The sequence below is a fragment of the Enhydra lutris genome, unplaced genomic scaffold, assembly GCF_002288905.1.
Source record: "Enhydra lutris kenyoni isolate GAN:26980312 unplaced genomic scaffold, ASM228890v2 scaffoldscaffold6, whole genome shotgun sequence".
NCBI classification, from domain to species: domain Eukaryota; kingdom Metazoa; phylum Chordata; class Mammalia; order Carnivora; family Mustelidae; genus Enhydra; species Enhydra lutris.
The window spans coordinates 11,711,141-11,733,504 of record NW_019154090.1 but is presented as its reverse complement, the minus strand read 5'-3'; positions in this window follow the sequence as shown (position 1 = coordinate 11,733,504).

The window sequence follows — 22,364 nt, the reverse complement described above, 5'->3', positions numbered from 1 at the left end:
AAATCACAGCAAATGAGGCTCCCCTAGATTAAATTTGCTAAAGGACTGTTTGGGGACAGCTTTTGTCCTCATCTGCTTTCTTTGCAGAAACCGTGTGCAGCCATGGGGTCATTCAGAGTTTGGGTCTGACATCCCTGGTTTCCCTATACCCTAGGGGCTCCCCTGCCACAGCCCAGGAGTGGGGGGCCCCAGGAAAAGGACCAGGCAGAGGGATCAGTCCACCTTCCCACAGTCTGACCCACACCCACAGAATCACATGATGTTATCAGTTCTCCGTAGTTTTCCTTTGCATAAAGGGCTTGGGCTCATGGGGCCAGGAGCCTCAAAACTTTGGCTTTCTCTTTGTTTTGCTCCTTTAGGAAGGCAACAAAAAGACAGCAGGCCTGGGATCTGTCCTTCCATCTGGGCTGGGTGGAGGAGAGGTTCTCTTTCCTACCACCCAGAGGAACAGGGCAGGAGGGGACATGGGGACCAGTCAGGAGGCAAAAGATGAGGAGGAGAAAAGAGTGTGTGTTTCTTCTTTTTGAAGAAAGATTTTTCTTTCTTTCTTTCTTTGAGAGAGAGAGCGAGAGAAAGGTGGGAGAAACAGAGGGAAAGGGACAAGCAGACTCCGTGCTGAACATGGCCCAACACAGGGCTGGATCCCATGACCCCAAGATCATGACCTGAGCGGAAATTGGGAGTCGGACACTTAACCGACTGAGCCACCCAGGTGCCCTGAGTGTATGTTTATTCATGAAACAGGAGTTAGAATTTACTAACTTCAGTAATTGATTATGGCAGGCAGAAATGTTGAGGATGACTAAGATCCCCCGAAAAATTACTGAGTAAATAAACACCAAGTGCCAGGGAGGTACTGTCGTAAGGGCTTTAAATAAATTATCTCCTTTAAGCCTCAAAACTGTCCTATAGAAGAGATGGTGTTGTCACGTCCATCTTACAGATGAAGAACAGAGACCCAGAGAGGGAGCGCCCTGCTCTGAGTTGCACAGCTATGAAGCAGTGAGTCAGGGATTGGGACCCAGCAGTCTATTATATGGTTGCTCGGGAGGGACTTTGGCGTTTTGGCAGAGGGAGGCTTGGCCATACAGGTGAAAGAGGAGCCCTTGACATTTCTCACATCCAGTTCAGGGCCCTAGGGGGCCACCTGCTGTGTGCCCAGCCCAGCTAGAAGCAGCTGGGGCTAGAAAGATGGAGCTCTGGTTCCCTTCCAGCTTACAGTCTATTTCTTTTGGAAGACAGGGTAGCTATGAAAGAAATAAGGAATTTCAGTCAGAGCAAGATGAGCCTTAGCAGTGATTGGTGAGGATGGGGGGAAGGCAGGGAGGGGGCGGGGGCTGAAGCTATTAGTAAGGCCTTGAAGGATAGAAACCGGCTTCACATTTTCCATGTTCTTTACCAAATATGTTCATGTATTTTATACTCTTTAATTCTCCCTCCAACCCTGTAAGGATCAATGTCCTCCATGCCTCCATTCTTCATTGTACTAATCAATGCTCTTAGGGTTGTGGTACCGTTCATACTGATATAAATGAGCAAGGGGGCTTCTTGGCTCCGGTAACTGGGAAACACTTGATGGGTTTTAGCTTCAAGCATAGCTGGATCCAAGGACTCCAAGGATGTCATCAGGATTCTGTCCTTTCCCCTTTTCAGCTCTGCTTGTGTTAGCTTCACTTTCAGGCATACTGTCACCAAGTGGTGGCAAAGAGAGTACCTCGCTCCAAACTGGTGTACCTAGTGAAATGAAAACATCCTTGTCCCAGTTGTTCCAGCCAGAATCCGAGGGATGGTTCTGTTAGGGCCCCATTGAGTCACATGCTCATCCCTGATCCAATCAATCTCTGTGCCTAGAGAGAAGGAATACGCAGTTGGCCGTGTCTGGGTCACATACTGCATCGTAGGAAAGAGAGTGAGGTCAGCCCTATCCAGATCATGTAGATGGAGAGTGGGGAGGGTTGGTTCCTCAAAAGAAAACTTGAGATGGTTAGACCAGAAGTTGAGGGTAGGGAGGCAGGGACGGGCAGAAATGATCGCTGGCCAAAGTTGAGCTGTGGGAGACCGTGCATTTCAAGGAATTCAAGTGAAAGCGTGCTGAGATAGTAAATGGGAGGAGGAGGGAGGGAGTGACTGCGGATATGTTGCAGGAACACTTAAGACTTTCAGCTACTAGGCTTGGGGATCTCTCTGATCCACTATCAAAAAAGACCTTTTGTGAACCACCTCAACAGGAGACAGGAAACACCAAAGGATTTTAGGCAACAGGCGGGAGCTAGAACTGCATCCCAGAAAAGTCTTTTTGGTGGGCAGTGAGAAGGATGGACAGTCAGGGGGCTAGGCAATGAAGTTCAGAGAAGAAGGTGGGGTTTGAATCATCCAGAAACCCTTTTCCCCAAAAGCTTGGGGCTGTGCGAGTAGGGGCAGGGGGTCTAAGGGGACTGTGGGAAGTTCGGTCTGGCTCCAGCAGGCTCAGATGGCGCAATGTTATCCGGATCTCCAGGGCTGGGTGAGCAACCTTAAACCATCCCCACCCCTCTTTTTAAGCTACACTGATAAGCTAGAATTTCTCCTTTACTCTGAAAGAGTGGGGTGGCCTTTGTTTTGAGAAACACTGCCATCTTGTGGTGCCTTTTTGCAACGCCAACCTGCGGTCACATTTCTTTTGTCGCTAAGGCAAGACTTGCTCTGCTCATTTATTACTCACCGAGTCCCTGTGTGTCAGGAACTGTGCTTGGCGCTGGGATTCAGCAGGGAACAAGGACCTTGCTTCCATGGAGCTGACATTCTACTGGGGGAGATTGATGAGATACAAATAATCACATGAGTGTATTAAGGTCATGACCCCAGGCCTAGGTGAAGTGTGATGACATTTCCCTAGGAGTGTCATGTGTGCATCCTCCTTGGTGACTTCACAGATGCCAGCAACATGGAAAGAATATTTGTAAGGTGGCGTCTGCTTAATTTTCTGCAAAATCTCTCGCCGGCTTGGCGGGCCCAGCAGGGCAGGGCAGGGGCTCATGGTGGGACGTTGGTGCTTCGCCTGGGTCCAGCTGCCAAGCCAGGTGCCAAGCCCGAGTGTGAGCTGCAGTCTCCCCGCCAGGTTGTCCAGAAACCCTGCGAACACTTCCAGCGACACAGAACTCACTGCTTCTAACAGCTCCTTCTACGGTAGACGATCCTCTCCCTTCTGCACACCGGCATTAGTGTTCTGGCGGGTCCCCTGTTTCTGCCCTCATCCCCCTCGAGCAGCCAGAGATATCCCGTTCCAACCTGAAATGTGATGACATCGTCACTCCTCTGCTCAGAGACTGGCAATGACTGTTCTTCATGATTAGAATAAAATCCAGATTCCTTCCCGTAGTCCTCAGAGCCCTGGAAGCTGTCACTGTTCCCCCATCTCTGACACCCCCTCCTACCTCGCTCCTTCTGCATGTTTGGCTCCTGCCACGCTGTATTCCTCATTGTCCCTTTGGCGTCTAAGCTTGAGCTGCCGCAGGACCTTTGCACTGCCGGTTCCTTCTGCCTGGAACACTTTCCTCCCAGATGCCTCCCCAGCCCCCTCCCTCACCTCCTCCGATGTCCTCTGTCATGGGAGCCATCTGTGGCTCCTCCATCTATACGTGTCTAATCACCCCACCACTGTCCCTCTTATTTCACTTTGCTGTCAGGACGTCAATCACTGTAATGAAATAATGTACTGTTTATTGTCTGTTTCCCCCACGGAGTGTCAGCTGTTTGAGGGCAGGGCTTTTTCTGCTTTGCTACTCTGTGTTCCCAGCACCAGGCCAGTGCTTAGCACACAGTAGGCCCTAAAGAGTTGTTGAATAAATGCATCACGACCCCTGTTGTATCGAGCATTTGTGATCTGCTCAGTGCTTCTCGTTTCTCCCCACACCTGTGAGACTGCAGTTGGAATCCAAGTTTGTCTGACGCCAACGCCTTGCCTCTACTGACATTCCGCCCCCTTAAGCCCCACTTGCCTTCCCAGTGAGATGGATTTGACAATAGTGAAAATACATTTGGAGCCAGGGTCCTGGCAAGCGACAGATGGTACGCCCAAAACAGTTGAATGGAAGAGAATTTGATGAGGGCTCTATTCACAAAGGTGAGGGCGGGGGAGAGGGAAGAAATGGTCTTCAGGAGCCTGGTGAGAGCAGGATCCATGGCTGAGGCTCCTCCCATCCAGAAGCAAGGCTGAGGCAGGAGTGGGGGTCTAGGGGTCTGGGCTGCACTCTTCTCCCTGCTGGTGTGCCCCCTCCCCTGTTGCCTGAACCCAACTGGCAGCTCCAGGCTAGGGAGCCTCTGTGATGCACAGGTTTCCCAAGCGCAGAGGACAGAGAAGGATCTGGGAGAGTACAACCTTCTAAGATTGTCGTGAGGACCACGGGAGGTCAATATGTGGTTTGCCTGGTCCAGCAGCAGTGACATAATTCATGCCATTATTAGGTGGGTGGTGAAAGTAATCAATGATTGTGAGCTCGGCATACTTTATTCCCCCCTCCCTCCCTCTTTCCCTCTCTCCCTCCTTCCTTTCTCTGCTAAGAGCTGAGATCCATGCAGGAAGTCTGTGGCTTCCTGAGGTGTCAGAAGCAAGGCTGTCTGTTTTTGTAACACAATAACCTCATTCTATCACTTCAAGGATGCACACTTTTTTTCCTCCCCACATTTTCGTGTTGCTGAACTGGGCCATGATCATAGCTGATCAGTGCTTTCATGAGGACAGACTTTATCTTTCTTTCTGTGTTTCCAGCACCCAGGACAGTGCCTGGCTCACAGCAGACCCTTGGTAAATACTTGTGGAGCGAGTGAATGAATTCTGACTACAGTAGCTGCCTTGATGTTGTGAGCGTGTGTGAGCGTGTGTGTGTGCGTGTGTGTGTGTGAGACCCTTGGCTTGCTGGCACATCTGTAGAAATTCTCTTCCCGGTAAAGTCCTCAGATCCTGTGTTCTGGTTTGACGGCCTTCTCTGGCTCGGTCCAGTCCTGATCTGGGACTGTGGACGTGGATGAAGATGCTGGAGGTCCCAGGGGCTCCATCATCAGAAAATACCTCCCCACTAGGCCATCAACTGTGGTAGGCACATGAGCATCTCAAGGGCATGGACACCCAGCATCTCCCTTCTTCCAGTGCGAAGGCTATTTCAGACAGACTCTGTTGTAGAGAGAGTAATAGGGAAAGCTCACAAGCAAACCTTGATGAATGCCCCTGGTCCTTCTGCGTTCCTCTCCCCCCACCCCAGTAGCCCTCCTTCCTTCTCTCAGAGGTAACTACTCTGCTGAATTTGGTATTTACAATTCCCATGCATATGTATGCATGTGTTTACATACATAAATATATACAATTGATGTGTGTGTATACATATATATATAGAGAGAGAGAGAGAGATGGAGAGAGACAGAGAGAGAGAGAGAGAGCCTGTCCTCATGATTCACAGTAGTTACGTTCCATGAAATCACAGCAAACACTGATTTAAGGAATTCGGAGCCATCGCTCCTAAGGGAAATGAGTACACCCAGATGTCACATACGTCATAATCTTAAATCCTAAAACAACTCATTTTGGTAGATTTTATTTTCTTTGTTTCACAAAAGAGAAAAACAAGGTTTGGACGTGTGAAGTGGCTGGCCTGAAGCCACCCCACTACCAGGGGCCGGGGCTGGGGTTCAGACCCGGGTGAACTTGGCCGTGAGCTCGGTCTTCTGGTGTTTGACCTGCCGCCTGCAGCCTCCGTCCAAGGAGGCAGGTCGGGCCTGTTCGACCTCAGCTGGGAACGTGCATGCCGGGTGACTTAAAAGTTTTTGCTACTCTGCACATGTCCGTGAATGACTGCCATATCACCTCGGGTATCGATTTGGGGGTTACAAATCAATTTTTAACTAGAGGTGAATGGGCAAGTGCAGAATATGTGAACCAGGAGCACCGACCTTACATTTTCTCCTACATATGAGAACTGTATGAATTCTTAAACACCGTACGGCACTGTTTTGAGGGTTCTTTTTCTTTTCTTTTCTTTTCTTTTTGAAGATTTTATTTATTTATTTGTCAGAGAGAGAGCACAAGCAGAGGGAACAGCAGGCAGAGGGAGAAGCAGGCTCCCCGCTGATCAAGGAGCTGGACTCAGGACTTGATTCCAGGAGCCTGGGATCATGACCTGAGTAAGGCAGACGCTCAACTGACTGAGCCACTCAGGTGTCCCTGTTTTGCAGGTTCTAAGACTGTATGTGATACTGTCACACCAGAAACAGCTTCTGCAAGGGCCTTCTCTCCACTCCGTGCTGCTGGTCGTGCCCCTGTGGTTCATTTCACCACTGTAGAAGCTAGTTTGCTGAGCACTTGCTGTGTGCCAGAAGCAAATGCTTTACGCTCATAGCTCTCTGAATCCTCGAGGCCACCCTATCCGATGAATACTGTTCTTATTCCTGTGTGACGAAGGAAGAAACTGAGGCATGGAGAGTTGAGATCAGGTGCCGCTAGGAGCTCAGGAAATGGGGGCGCATGGGTGGCTCAGTCATTAAGCATCTGCCTTCAGCTCAGGTCATGATCCCGGGGTCCTGGGATCGAACCCCGCATCAGGCTCCCTGCTCAGGGGGAAGCCTGCTTCTCCCTCTTCCACTCCCCCTGCTTGTGTTCCCTCTCTTGCTGTGTTTTTGTCAAATAAATAGAATCTTAAAAAAAAAAAAAAGAGCTCGGGAGATGTTTGTTGGAGGAATGAGTGACGGAAACAACCCTAATGGTCGGCAGTGGGATCATGGGTAAATAAAACATGGAATTCGAGGTTTCCATTAGACGTATAAACCGTTGTCATAGAGAAAATTTCAAGCAAGGCATGAACTCATGCGGTATTTAGGCAGGCGGTGGGGGGTGTCTGGCTTGTGGGGAAGGTGAAGACCTGGCTGCTGGCCTGCCTAATTCCATGACCTTGGAGACCACACACCCCTCCCCCACACCACCTTCTCTTCCAGTGGTCTCCTGTGTTGTGGCAGAGTGGAGTGGCTGGAGTTGCTGTGTCAAACCCTGCCAGATCTCCTATCGCGTCCGCTGGAGGCGTGTCCTGCAGGAGCCGAGGAACAGGGGTGCTCCCTGCCCCCCGCTGGAAGAGCGGGCTGGGTGTGTGGATTACTGGAGCCACCAGGGAGTGGAGTGCCAACAGTCTTTAAGTGAGTTGGAGTGGCCACTGGGGGTAGTTCAGCTGTCATTGGGAACTCCCTGGCTGGACTTGAGAGCCCTCCATGAGTGTGGGGTCTGATTTTAGGGTAGAACTTTATCTTCCTTTACCTTGATTTACCCTCCTAACCTTATGAATGAGGGAAGAAACTCTGACTTCCTCTGGGCATCTCCTATCTTTTTTCTACTCATCCTCTGGTGTAAATCAGTCAGGACTTGGTTTGTATACAGATGATAGGAAACCCAGGTTAAACTGACCTAAGCAAGAATGTGTGGCTCAGGGAACTAAAACTCTAGGGGTTACATTCAGGCATGGCTGGATCCAGGGACTCAAGCAACAGTTCCAGGAATCTCTTTCCATCTCTCAGCTCTGTTTTCCCCCAGTTGACCTCATTCTCAGGCAGCATCTCCCCCTCTTATGGTCTTTGGTAGTACCGGTCTTTTCTCCAACTAGTCCAGTGGCTGAAAGAAAAGGTCCTTTCCCATAGTTTTAGCCAATGTCCTAGGACAAAGTCTCATCGGCTTGACCTGGGCATGTATCTACTGCTAAGCCAATCAGTAAGGCTAGAGTGATGGACTATCCTAATGGGCCAGGCCAGGACGCGTGCTCCCTTTGCAGCTGGGGGTGTGGTCAGCCCCACCTGAATGAGGATAGGGACAAGCATTTTTCAAAGGATAACTGGGGAGAATGGAGGTAAGGCAGGCAGAACTGTAGATGTGGGCTACATGCATACCCTGACGAAGGGCTTCTATATAGCACTACAAAAAACAGGCGATGCCCATTATACAGAAGAAATTGACAAGGCCAGACGCCTGGGTGGCTCAGTCGGTTAAGCCTCTGCCTTCACCTCAGGTCATGATCCCACAGTCCTGGGATCGAGTTCCACATCAGGCTCCTTGCTCATCGGGGAGCCAGCTTCCCCCTCTGCCTGCTACTCCCCCTGCTTGTGCTCTCTCTCTCTGACAAATAAATAAAATAAAGTTAAAAAAAAAAAAAGGAAAAGAAATTGACCAACACAGTGCAAGTGGTTTTCCTGAGGGGCTAGAAGAACAAGCAGAGGGGCTGAATGGTCCCCTTCCAATCTCTCCCCAAACTGTAGCCTGGTGGGAGGGGAGGTCGTTCTACAGCAAATCTTACCATGGTGTCACCCTGCTGCTTTCAATTTCCCAGCAGCTACCCAGCACCCTGAGGGTGAAACCCAAGCTCCTCATCATGTCCTTAAGCTCAGTGCTCTTGGCTCCTGAGCCCTCATCTCCTTCCTCCCCCTGCCTAAGTTGTTGTTTTCTGTTTTTTTCCCCCTCTGCCCAAGTTTTATTTTATTTATTTACTTATTTTAAAGATTTTATTTGTTTATTTGACAGAGAGAGAGAGAGAGAGAGAGATCACAAGTAGGCAGAGAGGCAGGCAGAGAGAGAGAGGGGGAAGCAGACTCCCCGCTGAGCAGAGAGCCCGATGCAGGGCTCGATCCCAGGACCCTGAGATCATGATCTGAGCCAAAGGCAGAGGCTTAACCCATGAGCCACCCAGGCGCCCTCTGCCTAAGTTTTAAAAGATAATTTGACTGTTGTGAGGGCAGCTGCCTGAAATGGGTCAGAGGGCGGCCGGGAACCCAGGGATGAGGTGACTGCAGGGGAGCGAGCGAGGGAGGATGGTGGCTAGACTAGGGTGATGGAAGAGGGAATGACGGAAATCCTTCTCTTTTTCCCTTGTCACCACATCTGACCTTGCCCAGCTCATTTCCCGCACGGACGTCAGTTTTCCGGAAGACCTTCCCGACTGCCCCTACTGGGTTCCAGCCACTTTGCCACATTCCTTGACTCTGTGAGGCCAATGTTATTATTCCCATTTTACAGAACGGGAACCCAAAACTCAAGAAGGCACAAAACTTGCCCAAGAGGCATGGCTGGTTGTAAATCACCTTATTTAGCTCTGACCATAACTGTATGGACACGTTCTAATACTATCCGGAGGCTGAGGCTCAGAAAGGTGTAGTGACTTGACCAGGACCAATCAGCTGTAAGAGGGAGAGCTGGAACCTGGGGTTTTCTGGACTCTCCTCACTGTAGGCTGCACCAAAAGAAGCACTATGCACGCTGGAAGAGAGGAGGGAAGAGAAATTGTGTATTAAGTGTGCTATGACAAAGACCAAACACAGTCACTGTGGCAACAGCAGGGAGGAGGGGGCTGGGATGCCCTGGTGTGGCCCTCATCTAGGTCACAAGCATTAATTCAATAGCAAATCTTTGATTCAGCTCCATCATTCGGGGAATGGGGAGAGGTAGGGATGTCCTTTGGCTTCTTTATTTTTCCGAGGAATCTCTGTTCTCTTCTGGACCGACTTCTTGTTCTTGTTCTCCTCTTCTTTGTTCTCTTGGAACAAGAGACTTGGAAGTTGGCCCAACAAAATGTTAATTATTTTATTAGTTATTAATTCATTTATTAATTCATTTATCCATTCATCCCTCTGTACCTCCTTTCTTCCATCCGTCCACACATCTGTCCACCTTTTGGTCCATCTATTTCTTTTATCTGTTCATCCCTCCAACCACCTGTCAGCTCTCCGTCCATCCTTCTTTCCACTCATCAGCTCTTCCACCAATCATTTCTCTCTCTCTGCTTTTCTCAATCCTCCCCATCTCCCCATCTTTCTTTCTTTCCTTCCTTCTTTCTTTCTTTCTTTTTCTTTCTTTCTTTCTTTCTTTCTTTCTTTCTTTCTTTCTTTCTTCTTTCTTCTTCCTCAATTCACTCAGCTATGAAGTTTTATCCACTCTTTTTACTCACTTATTCATTCATCAAAATCATTCATTTGAGGGACACCTGGATGGCTCAGTTGGTTGAGCGTTTGACTTCTGATTTCAGTTCAGGTCATGATCTCTGGTAGTAAGACTGAGACCTGAGTTGGGTTCAACACTCAGCAGGGAGTCTGCTTGAGGATTCTCTCCATTTCCCTCTGCCTGTCCCCTACTCACAGGCATGTGTTCTCTTTCTCTCAAACAAATAAATAAATAAAATCTTTATTTAAAAAATTTTTTTTCAAAGATTTTATTTATTCATTGGACAGACAGAGATCACAAGTAGGCAGAGAGGCAGGCAGAGAGAAAGGAAAGGAAGCAGGCTCCCGGCTGAGCATAGAGCCCAATGCGGGGCTCGACCCCAGGACCCTGGGATCATGACCTGAGCCGAAGGCAGAGGCTTTAACCCACAGAGTCACCCAGGCACCCCAATAAATAAAATCTTTTAAAAAATAAATTATTCTGTTGAAAAAATTTTTTGAGACCCACTGTGCAACCTCTGTGCTAGGTCCTGAGTGGCAGAGCTCGGTCTCACCCTGCCTTCCAGCATCACATAAAGGAGACTAGTGAGGACCCCTAGGGCAAGATCCTCATTCTCCTTTGGGCTGCCATATGAAGAGCTCGAACACCAGCAAGACCTAACCCTGTTTCCTGTGGTGTCATAGTCTAGAGGGTGCTGGGTCACGTAACTCTCTTTCCTCTTTGGTCCGCAGTCCCTGCTCTGATAACCACTGACAGCTATGGGAAGGAGCGGAAAAAGCGAGGCCTCCCCAAGAAGCAGGAGACAGCAGGGTAAGTTGATGCAAATGAACCCAAAGTCAAGCTAAAATTGGTGAACGTTTCTCCTTGGATTAAATTGCTGTCATGTCTCTCTGTCTCTTACTTTGGTGGCATCAGTGTCTCCCACTTCTCGTCCTGTGACATTTGTAAGCTCATTAACGTGGAATTTGAAGCCCTTAATATTTGGTCTCTGTTCAACTCCATTCCTTCCTTCCTTCATTCATTCGCTCATTCCTTCACTGCACGTTTATTGGACACCTGTTATATGTCAGGTACTGGGCTAGGCCTTGAGGCTGCAGCGAAGAACAAGAAAGGACAGAAATACCTGTAGGGTCCTAGGGTGAGGGCAGGAATTGCAGCTCAGAGAGGAAGGGGCTGGGGGCAGCTCAGGCTTGTCCTGGCAAGGGGTCGGCTCCGCGGGCCTCCCCGAGGCCGCAGCCACCAGGGGGCAGCAGCCCCACGCCGAGTCTCCCCGGAGTCCTTGACCGGCTGCGTCTCTTCCGGCAGGATGGGGGCGGGGGGGGGCGTCGACTGCTAATTGTAGAAAAAGTTGGGTAGAAGTAAAATTGTAATTGGCTCTTATTTCAGATCCTCCAGAATGGGGAACTGCCCTTTTAAATACTTCTCACGACACATCTTTTCTGTAAAATCGGATCTGTTCTAGAATGCCGTGGCGCGCTTCGGAGTGTCACTTGGGGCTTTTTTGGGTTTAGGTGGTTCCATTTTAGGCACCGCCACTTAGTAGCTGTGTGACTCCAGGCGAGTTCTCTCTCTCTGATGCTTAGTTTCCTAATCTGTAAAGTGGGGCAACACCTACCTCTCCAGGTTTCTGTATTAAATGGTTCATTCAGTGCATTTTTATGAGCGGGAGACTATTCTAGGAGCTGGATATGACCGTGACCAGAACAAACAGGAGTTCCTGCCCTTCTGGGGCTGGCATGAGACTGGGACACAGACTGAGAAATAAACCACCCAGTCTTTTGGATGGGATGCTTAGATGAGACTTGACGCAGGGAAGTTCTCAATGATGTTAGTTTTAAAGATTTGAGCCAAGTCTCTTGTCATATGTGACCCGTTGATGAAGAGTGCCACGCAAAAGGTTTCTATTCTCAGGCAGAAATTGTGCCAAGCTGGGCTTACAGAAGGCTAGGTATGCAGTAGGTGCTCCATAAATGCTCACAGGTGCTTCGGGTGGTGTCTCCCTGTGTGGCTGCAGGTACTGTGTTCAGTTCCAGCTGGGACCCGTTCCAGGGAGCTGCCGACAGGTGAAGGCGCCTCACGCCCAGTGGACAAGGTACCTGACCCAGGGCCACACGATCTGTGTGAGGTGTGAGTGGCCTGCCCAGGACGCCAGGAGCCGGCGCTGCTACGGAGATGGCGCCGGGACAGGAGGGTAAGCCCTAGACCTTGGGCCTGCAGAAGTGGGATTGTAGAGCCCTGGGCCTCTCTGCTATCTGAGGGACAAAGGTGCCGTAGCAGTCAGATGTTGACTTCTGGCAGGAGTGGGGCCCACGAGGGTCCGGGCCCCAGTGTCCCAGAAGGAGCAGCTCCTGCCTCTCCTGCTGTGTGACCCTGGGCAATCTCATAGCTTCTCTGAACTCCAGTTGCTTCAACTGAAAATGCAGCTAACAAGAGGGCCTCCTGCTGGGGCAAGGGTGAAGGTTGGGGAAATCATGCAGATTGAAGAGATAGCATCGTTGTTGACGTCCAGAAAGAACACCTGGAAAAGGGAGCTGCTATTATTACTGAATCCTTAAAAGCCAGCTTTGGCTACCGTCACTTTATAGGTGGGGAAACCAAGGCTCAGGTAGGCAGTGTGATTTAGTCAAGATCACACAGCAGGATTTGACCCACATTTGCCTTATATCAGCTTCTTAGACCGCTTGCCTCAAGGGCAGGTGTCTCAGAAAATAGTTAATATACTGACGATCATGGTAGCCAGCATTTACTGAGCACTTATGATGTGCTGAGCTTGATTCTAAGTTCCTTTTTAAAAAAATCCATTCATTCAATAACTATTTGTCGAGCACTTACTATTGAGCACGTGCTAGGCAATGTTCTGGGCGCTGGGGAGACACAACGAACAAAGCAGATGTGGTCCCTCCTCTTATGGAAACAGCATCCTGCTGTATGGAGACAGACATTAGGCAAATAAATCTGTAATTTGTCAGAGGTGAGGTAAGTGTTAGGGAAAGAAGGCAAGATCGGGGGTGGGATTTTGTTTGTTTTTTTTTTTTCAAGGAAAGTGACACGAAGAAGGTGACACTTGAACAGGAATCTGAAGGAAATGAGGGAGGTAGCCATGTGGATAACTGGGGGGGAAGGCCTTCCAGGCAGAAGGAACGGCAAGTGCAAAGGCCCTGAGGTGGGAGTCGTCACCATTGTGACCAGAGTGGAGTGAGCAGGGGGGCATGCAGAAGCAAGTGGAGTGGCATCGTTAACACACATGATGCCATTGAAACATTCCAAGAACGCAAAGGGAATACTGTTAGGATCCTCTCTCTCCAGAGGCGGGGATGGAGAAGCAAAAAAGACATGCCCAGGGTCACACACCCAGCAGGTGGCAGAAATGGGATTTTTCTTTCTTTTTAAATTATTCTTATTAACATATAATGTATTATTTGCCCCAGGGGTACAGGTCTGTGAATCTTCAGGCTTACACACTCCACAGCACTCACTATAGCCCATACCCTCCCCAATGTCCATAACCCAACCTCCCTATTCTTACCCCCCCAACCCCCAGCACCCCTCAGTTTGTTTTGTGAGATTAAGAGTCTCTTACGGTTTGTCTCCCTCCTGATCCCATCTTGTTTCATTTTTTCCTTCCCTACCCCCACAACCCCACACCCTCCCTCTCAAATTCCTCATATCAGAGAGATCATATGATAATTGTCTTTCTCTGATTGACTTATTTCGCTCAGCATAATACCCTCTAGTTCCATCCACATCATTGCAAATGGCAAGATTTCCCAGAAATGGGATTTGAACCTGAACTGATCAGACCCCCAAGCCAAGCTCTAGAGACTAGACTGTTCCCCACTGACAGTGCTTTCCCAGGGCAGGGATTATTACATGAGAGCTCTCTTCTGGGGTCTGTTCAGGGAGTTATTCTCACATTTACAAGGTTAGTAATTTCTTTCCATTTAAAAGGGAGCAGCCCTGCTCACTGCAAACCTAGAGCAGGGAATCCCAGTGCCAGATGGGGTTCTCGGGACAGACCTACCTGAACAAGAGGCTTTGGGCCTGCACAGATCTGGGTTCAAACCCTGTCTTTGGCCCATATAGCTGCTGGCTCCGGGTGAGCCTGCCTCCTGACCCTGATAGGCTCTGCCACTCAGACTGCTGGAAGGATCTGGAGACCTTGGCACAGGCCCTGACCCCTCATAGATGCTTAGTCGTGGAAGCTGCTATCATCACATCTAACCTATGACATGGGTATAATGCTAAGTACTTTGTGAAAATGAGGTGTCATGGATTTGAGGACCCTGGCACACAGTAGGTATGCAACAAGTAGATGGCAGTCAGTATTAGTACTCTCTAGGGAGGCCCTCTCTGTCCGTCCCCTCCAGCTTCTCTCCCACCTACCTGTCTCAGACCCCAAATTTTCCCATTACAGATTTATTTTTTATTATTTTATTAAGCTCACCAGCTAGAGCCTCCATCTTTGGCTAAGCCTTTCTGGCCTTAAAACTCTGCTGAATGTCCAGTTTCTCTTCTGGATGCAAATAGTCCATGATGAGAAGCATGGCGCTTTGTTGAAGCTGAGATGAGGGTCACGGGAGCCCCTGCCCCCCATCAGGGGCAGGTGGCATGGACGGCAAAGGCAAGACTGTTCCAGACAGAGGCATCTCTCCCCACCCCCACCCCACCCGGGACCAGGCTCACAGAACAGGTGATGGAAGGCCTGACTGGGGCATGAGCTCACCAGGCAGGACTGGGCAGGAGGGGGATCAAAGCAAGGACGGAGACAAGCTGTCAGCCGGATTCTTTCCGTGGGCAGCTGGCGAGGGCGGGCATGCAAAGGGCACGGGCCTGGGGAAGGATTAGCTTGTCAGTTGGGGATTTCAGGAGGGTTTATTTAGCCGGAGAAGTGTCTGTGAGTCTGGGACAAGCAGAAGGAACACCTGCCAACAGTCACACACCTACTGTGTGCTGGGTGCAAGTAGGTGGTTTACATGGGGGGCACGCGTTCAGACCTCACAAGCCCTTTGGAGACCAGGGGCATTGATGCCATCGTATGTGATGAGGATGACAAAAATAGCGGTAGCTTTAAATACTCTCCTTTGTGAAGTGCCTACTGTGTGCCAAGCTCTGTGCTTAGACTCGGAGAATGTAACAGGCATGTAATAGGCACTAAATCAGTGTTTGCTATTATTGTTAGTTATTATGTTGCATTTTAAAAATTGTGCTATATTTTTTAAAGATTTGAATTATACCTACAGAGAACTGTCTAAAACATCTACAAACAGGTTAACAAATGTTTGGAGAAGAGACACCCCCAAATAGTCACCACCCAGGCAGGGAACAGAGCCCGGGCAGCGCCCCCAGGGCCCCCACACCCCTCCTAGCCACAGCCCCTCCCTTCCTCAGAAAGGAAGCCACCTTCCTGACTTTTATGGTAATCCATTCTAGAGCTTTACTCACCTCGGAGCCTATCTCTAAACCCTAGTTTAATTTTGTTTTGTTTTGGTTTTTCAAACTGTACATCACTAAAATGATGCAGGATATGCCTTTTGGGATCCAACTTCTTTGGTTCTGCATGAGCAAAGGAATGTTCCTTGTAGCATTCGATTGTTCATTCCTGTTGCTGAAATGGTTCGCTCTTGTGTCCTGATTGTTTTCATTTTCTCTGCGCAAAGCAGCTCCTAGAGCCCTCCCAGTTCTTCAGAGAAGGGAAGAATATGGGTACCTCTGTTTTCCACTGTAGAAATGGAGGCTCCTCGGAGCTGGGTCACGCACGTCCTTGGTTCTACAGTCTGTGTTCTTAATCACATCCACTGTGTTACCTTCCAGCAGGAGGAGAAGGGGACGCAGGGGATAAGCAACTTGCCCAGTTTGCCCAGCAAGGATGTGACGGCGGCACCTCCCCCGACATTAAGAGCTGGATCTGGGTCGCCCTTTGTTGGCCTCTGGAATCATGCTCGGCTGCCAGCTCAGGGTCCACTTCTCTATCAGGCTGCAGTGCCCACACACTTTTGGGTCCATGAAAATGATTTAATTTTAATTTCTTTTAAAATCAGGAGAAAAAATATTGGTGATCATCATCATGATAATGAAGATCTAATTCTAAATCCAGTGTGGGTTATAGTCAACTTTATACAATACAGCCATGAACTGGGACTTGACAGCTTTTTCTGCACGGTCGAAGGGGCACACAGAGGCACACATCCCAGGAGCCCAAGAGAGTCCCAATGCCATTGAGCCAGCCCCATGTATTTGCAGGAACCAGCGGCTGCAGTGGCAAGGGGCCGGCCACCCCCGGTGCCGAGGGACCTGAGAGAGGCTCAGGCAGCTCCGGGACTGTTCCTGCCCAGAGGTCCACAGCCTCGTCTTCATCTAGCTACCTGTCCAGATCCCCTCTTTCCAAAGCCTCCCTTGCAGGCAGAGAAACCCCCAGGGTTTGGGATCCCATAGGATGAGGCAGTGGGGAGAAGTATGCAAATGTCAGACTGGAGGAAGAAGCCTTGTCCTTCTGTTGACACTGAAAATAGCGCTATGCTTCCCCTCAGTGCCTGCCTGACATCTCCCGCTGGTTCAGGACTTCCTAAAGTTCATCTCCTAAACATACTCACATGGCTTTTACCCTATTCTCCTTACCTGCAGGCTCTGCCCACTTTTTTTTTTTAAACTCTCCATGCCTACTTTTTTTTTTTTTTAAACATTTTATTTTTAAACAATCTCTACACCCAACATGGGGCTCGAACTCACAACCCCAAGATCAAGAGCCACATGCTCCTCTGACTGAGTCAGCCAGGAACCCCCACATCTACCTTTTTTTACTTAAATAATTTACCTTAAAAGGAAGCTTGTACTTAAATACATATGTTTAGGGAGGAATGTTCTATCACAACTAGAAATAAAGATAAATAATACTAGCCAGTTTTTATTAAGTACTTAACCATGTGCCAAGCCCTGTCCTGACCCTTTATACCCATTGACTCCCTGGATCCTGACTTAGGTGCAATGATTATCCCCATTTTACACGTGAGAACGTTGAGGCCCAGAGAGGTTAAGCCACTTGTCCAAGGTCACACACTGGCAGAACCCAAGGGCAACATTCTGGGCTAAGATTCCCGGCAGGAGAAATACATCAGCTGCAGAAGGCAGGGTTTTTTTCTAGTTCCCTGCTTGTGACCCCCGTGTTTAGAACATGCAATCATGCTTAGTATGTATTTGTTGAATAAATACTGACTGAATGAAAAGATGAATGATCGGTTGCCGTACTTCGAAGGCAATCAGAAAAATAAATATAACAGAAACCCGATAAGTCTGGGTAGATCTTTCCTGCCCAAGAAGCTGAACATGAAGCCTGCTCTCTTCTCCTTCAAACAAGAAATTAGCCTGTGTCTGAGAGATGGTAAGGCAGCATCTGAGTCTAATGGAGACTTGTTCTATGACAAATTGAAAGAATTATAAGGGACTTGAAAGAGGACTGATTTTCTCCATTTGGGAGTCGACTGTTATTAATTTATTTTTAAACACCTTCATTGAGATAAAATTCGCATACCAAACCAATCCCTCATTTAAAGTGTACCATTCACGGGGCACCTGGGTGGCTCAGTGGGTTAAAAAGCCTCTGCCTTCGGCTCAGGTCATGATCCCAGGGTCATGGGATCGAGCCCCACATCGAGCTCTCTGCTCGGGGGGAGCCTGCTCCCCCCCCACCTCCTTGTGACCTCTCTCTGTCAAAAAAAAAAAAAAAAACTTTAAAACAAAAAAAAAAAAAAGAGAGAGAGAAAAGAAGAAAGAAAAAGGAAAAAAAAAGAATGAAGTATACCTTTCAGTACATTCATAAGGACTGTATAAACATCCAATGGTCTGATTTTAGAGTATTTTTTTGTCCCTCCCTAAAACGGATCTCCTTCCAGGTGCAGGTGCCCCTCACTCATCAGACCCCTCCAGCCCTAAGCAACCGCTAATCTAATTTTGTTTCCATGACTTTGCCTATTCTGGACATTTCATATGAATAGAATTGTACAAACCGTCTTCTGTGTCTGATTTCTCTCACGTAGTATCCTGTTTTCAAGGTTCGTGCATTTTGGAGCACGTATCCATACTAGAACCAATCATTTAGTGCCCCACCCTGGGTTTGTGTAAAATCATTTCGACAATACTGCCACTTTGGGAAGCTGTCCTGCGATGGATAGTGAATTTGTGGGAGTTGGTGGCTTGTGGTCCCCCTCTCCCCGCCACACCAGCTTACTCTGTGCTTGGAGTGGTGCTGGTCCACAGTTCCAAAGATGGAGTTGGGGGAGGGGGTGTGTCTTTCAGCTGGCCTTGGGGCCGGCCAGGAACTGGCCCACATAATGCTGCTGCTGAGTCCTCCTTCCTAAATCAGGACTCTGGGCACTCCTGGGAATTACTGTCTGTTGCCCTCTCTGGGAGTGTGAATGAGTCACTGGGCAAGCTTTTGAGCAACACCTGTGTGTGCCGGTCTGGGGCAGGAGCTGGGGCAGCAGAGGGGAGAGAGGTGCGACTGGCCAGGAGGTGAGGGAGGACACGGCTTGACTCACAACAAGGCCGGGCTCCCCAGAAGCAGGCTTTCGCTGCCTCTGCTCCTACACTTGTTTTGACTACAGGAGGCCTTTTTTTTTTTTTTTTTTTTTTTTTTTTTGCAGAAATCTTTTTATGAGTTTAGCTGCTGTCTTCCCAGGCCAGCTCTAAGTGCCTGAATTGCCAGAGCTCTGAAGTCTGTACCTTTTGGAGTTCCACATAGGTACCATTTTTGCAGCACCCTAAGAGTGATGCCTGTTTTAATCCCCTCAAAGGCGCTGTAAGTTAAGTGACCTTTTCCCCATTTTCAGAAGAGGAAACTGAGGCTCAGGAGAGTCAAGTGACAAGGTCTCATCAGACCAAGGTCTCATGATTAGGAAATGCTGGAGCTGGGATTCAAACTGGACTCGGAGCCTGTGCTCTTGACCAAATAGGCAGAAGCCCTCGTGGTGGGCAGCTTGCTTACAGGTACCCAGAAGGCAAAGCCATCTCTTGGGGGTCGTAAAATTGGACATTTGCCTACACCTCTCTCTGGAGTGTTGCAGGAGCTTCTGCAGAGTGGGGGAATCTGCTAGGGAGGGAGAGGGAATTTCCACCAGCCAATACTTTAAAAAGATCAGAAATGTGTTGAGGATGGAGGTGGGGGTCAAGCAGTGTGGTGCTCCTGGAACCTTGCCCCACAGCTAAGGACCTCAAGACAACGGCCTTTGGAGGATGAATGACCAAACTCACTGCAACCAACTTTAGCAAAAAAAGGAAAATTATTGATTCATGCCATTAAAATATTGAGAATAGGTCTGCCTTCAGGTTTGGCTGGATCTAGGGTTTTAAAGGTTGAAGCTCTCATATCATTTTCCTTTGGCCCTGTTCTTCTCTGTGTTGGGTTTATTCTTAGGCATTCCTCTTGTGGGGTATGGATGACTACCGGGAGCTCTAGACTTTCTTCCTCCCAGTTTAGCATCACCAAGAGGACAAGCACTTCTCATTTCCAATGGCTTTATACTTAGCTCCTTAGCTAAAGTCCTGGGGTTGCTATTTATTTGCCTGGTTCATCTCACCTGCTCATCCCTGAACCAATCAGGCAGTAGGGAATGGACTGCTCTGGGTCTGTGCCAGGGGCACATCCCTGGAACTAGGGGAGGGGCCAGTCCTTCTTGAACCATTTAGACCAAGAATGGGGAACGGATGAATGGCTCCCCCAAAGGAAATGCAGGGTGCTGGTAGCAGGAATGGGAGCTGGGCAGGTCCCAAGACAACAGATACCGTTCTCACGGGAAGTACTGGCTATCTGGCTTTGTCACCAGCTTGCTGTGTGACCCTTTCTCCTCCTGGACCCCAATTTCCCCATCTACATAGTGATTATCTTCATGGATTCATCCGGCTCTGAACTTGTAAAGCCCATAGGCTTCATTTAGCCAATGGCCCCGCATCCTAGCTTAACATACGCAAGCTGTGGCTTAGGAATGCATGGCCTTCACAAACCCTGAGATTGAACTTGGGACAAGACACCCAGCCTCCTGTTCCTGCCCATCGCAGCAGGGTACAGCCTGTGATGGTGGGAGGGAAGGGCTCCAAGGAGTTTTCTTTGCACATCTCCAGTGTTCTCCATCTATAATTGGCTCCGAATGAAATGATCTCATCCCTAAACACTGAGGAAGAAGGGTGGTGGTTGGGGGGGGGGGGGGAACAGCTATCTGGCAGCATCTGACATAATTTGTGACTAACCCGTTTCCCTCCGGAAAGAGCGATGGTCCGCTCGCTTGAAGAAGTAGAAGTTTGAGAAAAATGTCTTGGTAATCCATTGAGGAGCCTCCAGCTTTTGGGGACTTTTGAGAGGGCTGAGATATTTCTCCACTCCGTCTAAACCTGGTATCTTCTGACCGTTGCCCACAAGTCAGCTTGACCACCTGTCACGTCAGCCACTGGCCAGGGAGGAGGTGAGCGTGGCCAACCCATCAGACAATTTGTCTTGTATGGATTCTCGATGGGGTTCTGTGGCCAGCTGAAACTCGTTTACATGCCCATACATTAATTTTGAAAGATGGGCTCCTAATCAACTCTGAGAAAGCTTGTCACAGCACCATCTGCTTGGCGCTTGTCACTATCGCATTACATAAGAGGAAAGACATTTTTAAAGAATGCGGCTGCATTTAGTAATTGGATCGCCGGAGAGGAGCCAAGCCGGGGCGGATGGCACCGTGATTCAGAAATGCCACAGGCCCTTCTCCAGGGCGGGGCAGCCTCCCCAGATTCCACGGGATGTCATCAGAGCCCCGAGTGCAGCCCAGCTTGGGGGACAGGCCCGAGATGGCATCTGTTCTTCTTGTCTTTCTGTTCCTCTCTTATTCTTTCCTTCCTCCCGTTGGTTCTCCCTCACCTGCCATCTCAAATCAGTTCTACCACATAATAGCAATAACCAAATGACTTTGCTTCCTTGAGCCCTGATTTCCTCATCCGGAAAACGGGGATGATGAGAGAGGGTGGCTGTGCCATTTAAATGCGGTAATACATCTGAGTTCACACCTTGGGACTAGACCCTCAGAGTTATCAACATCATTTTGAGGGAAGGGTCTTCTGTTTCTTCAATAGGCCAACATACCTCTGCCTCTGCCTCAGGGCCTTTGCATATGCTACTCTTTCTTTCCGGAATACTCTTTTCCTGTATCTTTGCATGGCTGTCTTCTGATTCTGGCCCAGTTCCAATGTCACCTGCTCAGATGGGCCCCCCCCTAACCACCTTAAGCAGAGTATTCCCTGCCCTGTTCCCTCCAGACATACACATTCATCTCTACTATTTTCTTCTCAGAACTTGTCATCTGTCTCCCAGAGGACCTGGTCTGTCTTGGTTGCTCTGTATCCCTAGCACCTAGACCATGGCCCGGCACGTGGTAGGTGCTCCATAATTATTTGTTGAATGAATGACTAAACTTGTTAACTCCTCATGACATTTCCCATAAAGCAGGGGCAGGTGGGGAAGTGACTGCCCAGGGTCACATAGCCCAGGGAAGGGAGGGTGGGGAGGGAGGGATGCAGGTGTCCTGCTTCCAAGTTTCCTGTGGCCCCCAGGTGGCAACAGGGCAGACATTTGGACCTTTGGGCCCGCCCCACCACCCAGAAGGATTCAAGCAAGGAGGAAGCCCAGGGAGCAGCCTCTGAGAATGGTTAAGAGTGAGCCAGCCAGGCAGCTAGGAGGCAAGACTGTTTACAGGAGCTGGGGCCATCTCCATGACAACTGGTCAGCCTACAGCTTCCTGCCTCACCGGGGAGGAGGTTTATACTTGGCTGGGATGCAGTGAGACAATGGGCATGGGCACTGGCAGAGGAGAGGGGACCCTAAATCCCCAGTATGGGGGAAGTCTTGTTTTTGAGAGCTGTCTAAAGGCTGGAAGAGCCTGGTGATACTACATAAGTTTCATGTCTGTGTGCGTGTGCATGTGTGTGTGTGTGTGTGTGTGTGTGTGTGTGTCGGGGAGAGTCTGGGCTGTATGTAGCCAAGGTGCCTGCATTTGAAACCTTCTGCACTGTGACATTCTGTGCAAGAGAATTAACCTCTTGGTGTCTCAGTTCCATCCAGTGTAAAGTGAACAAGGACAGCAGTGCCTTCTAGGGTCATTACGATGATTAAATGAGAAGGGGCACCTGTCTGGCCCAGTCAGAAGAGCATGTGACTCTTGATCTAGGAGTTGTGAGTTTGAGCCCCATGTTGGGGGTAGAGATGACTTAATTTTTTTTTTTTTTTAAAGAGAATACTCTTAGAATGTACCTCGTATTTCTGGAAATCAACTTATATGTGACTTCGGTTGCGTTCCTCCTATGGCTGTGGGGGGTGTGGTCTTAGTCGTTCTCAGGAATCTCCACTTCCCTGGCTTTTTTTCATTCATTTAACAAATATAGACCATCCCTTAGGGTGCCAGGC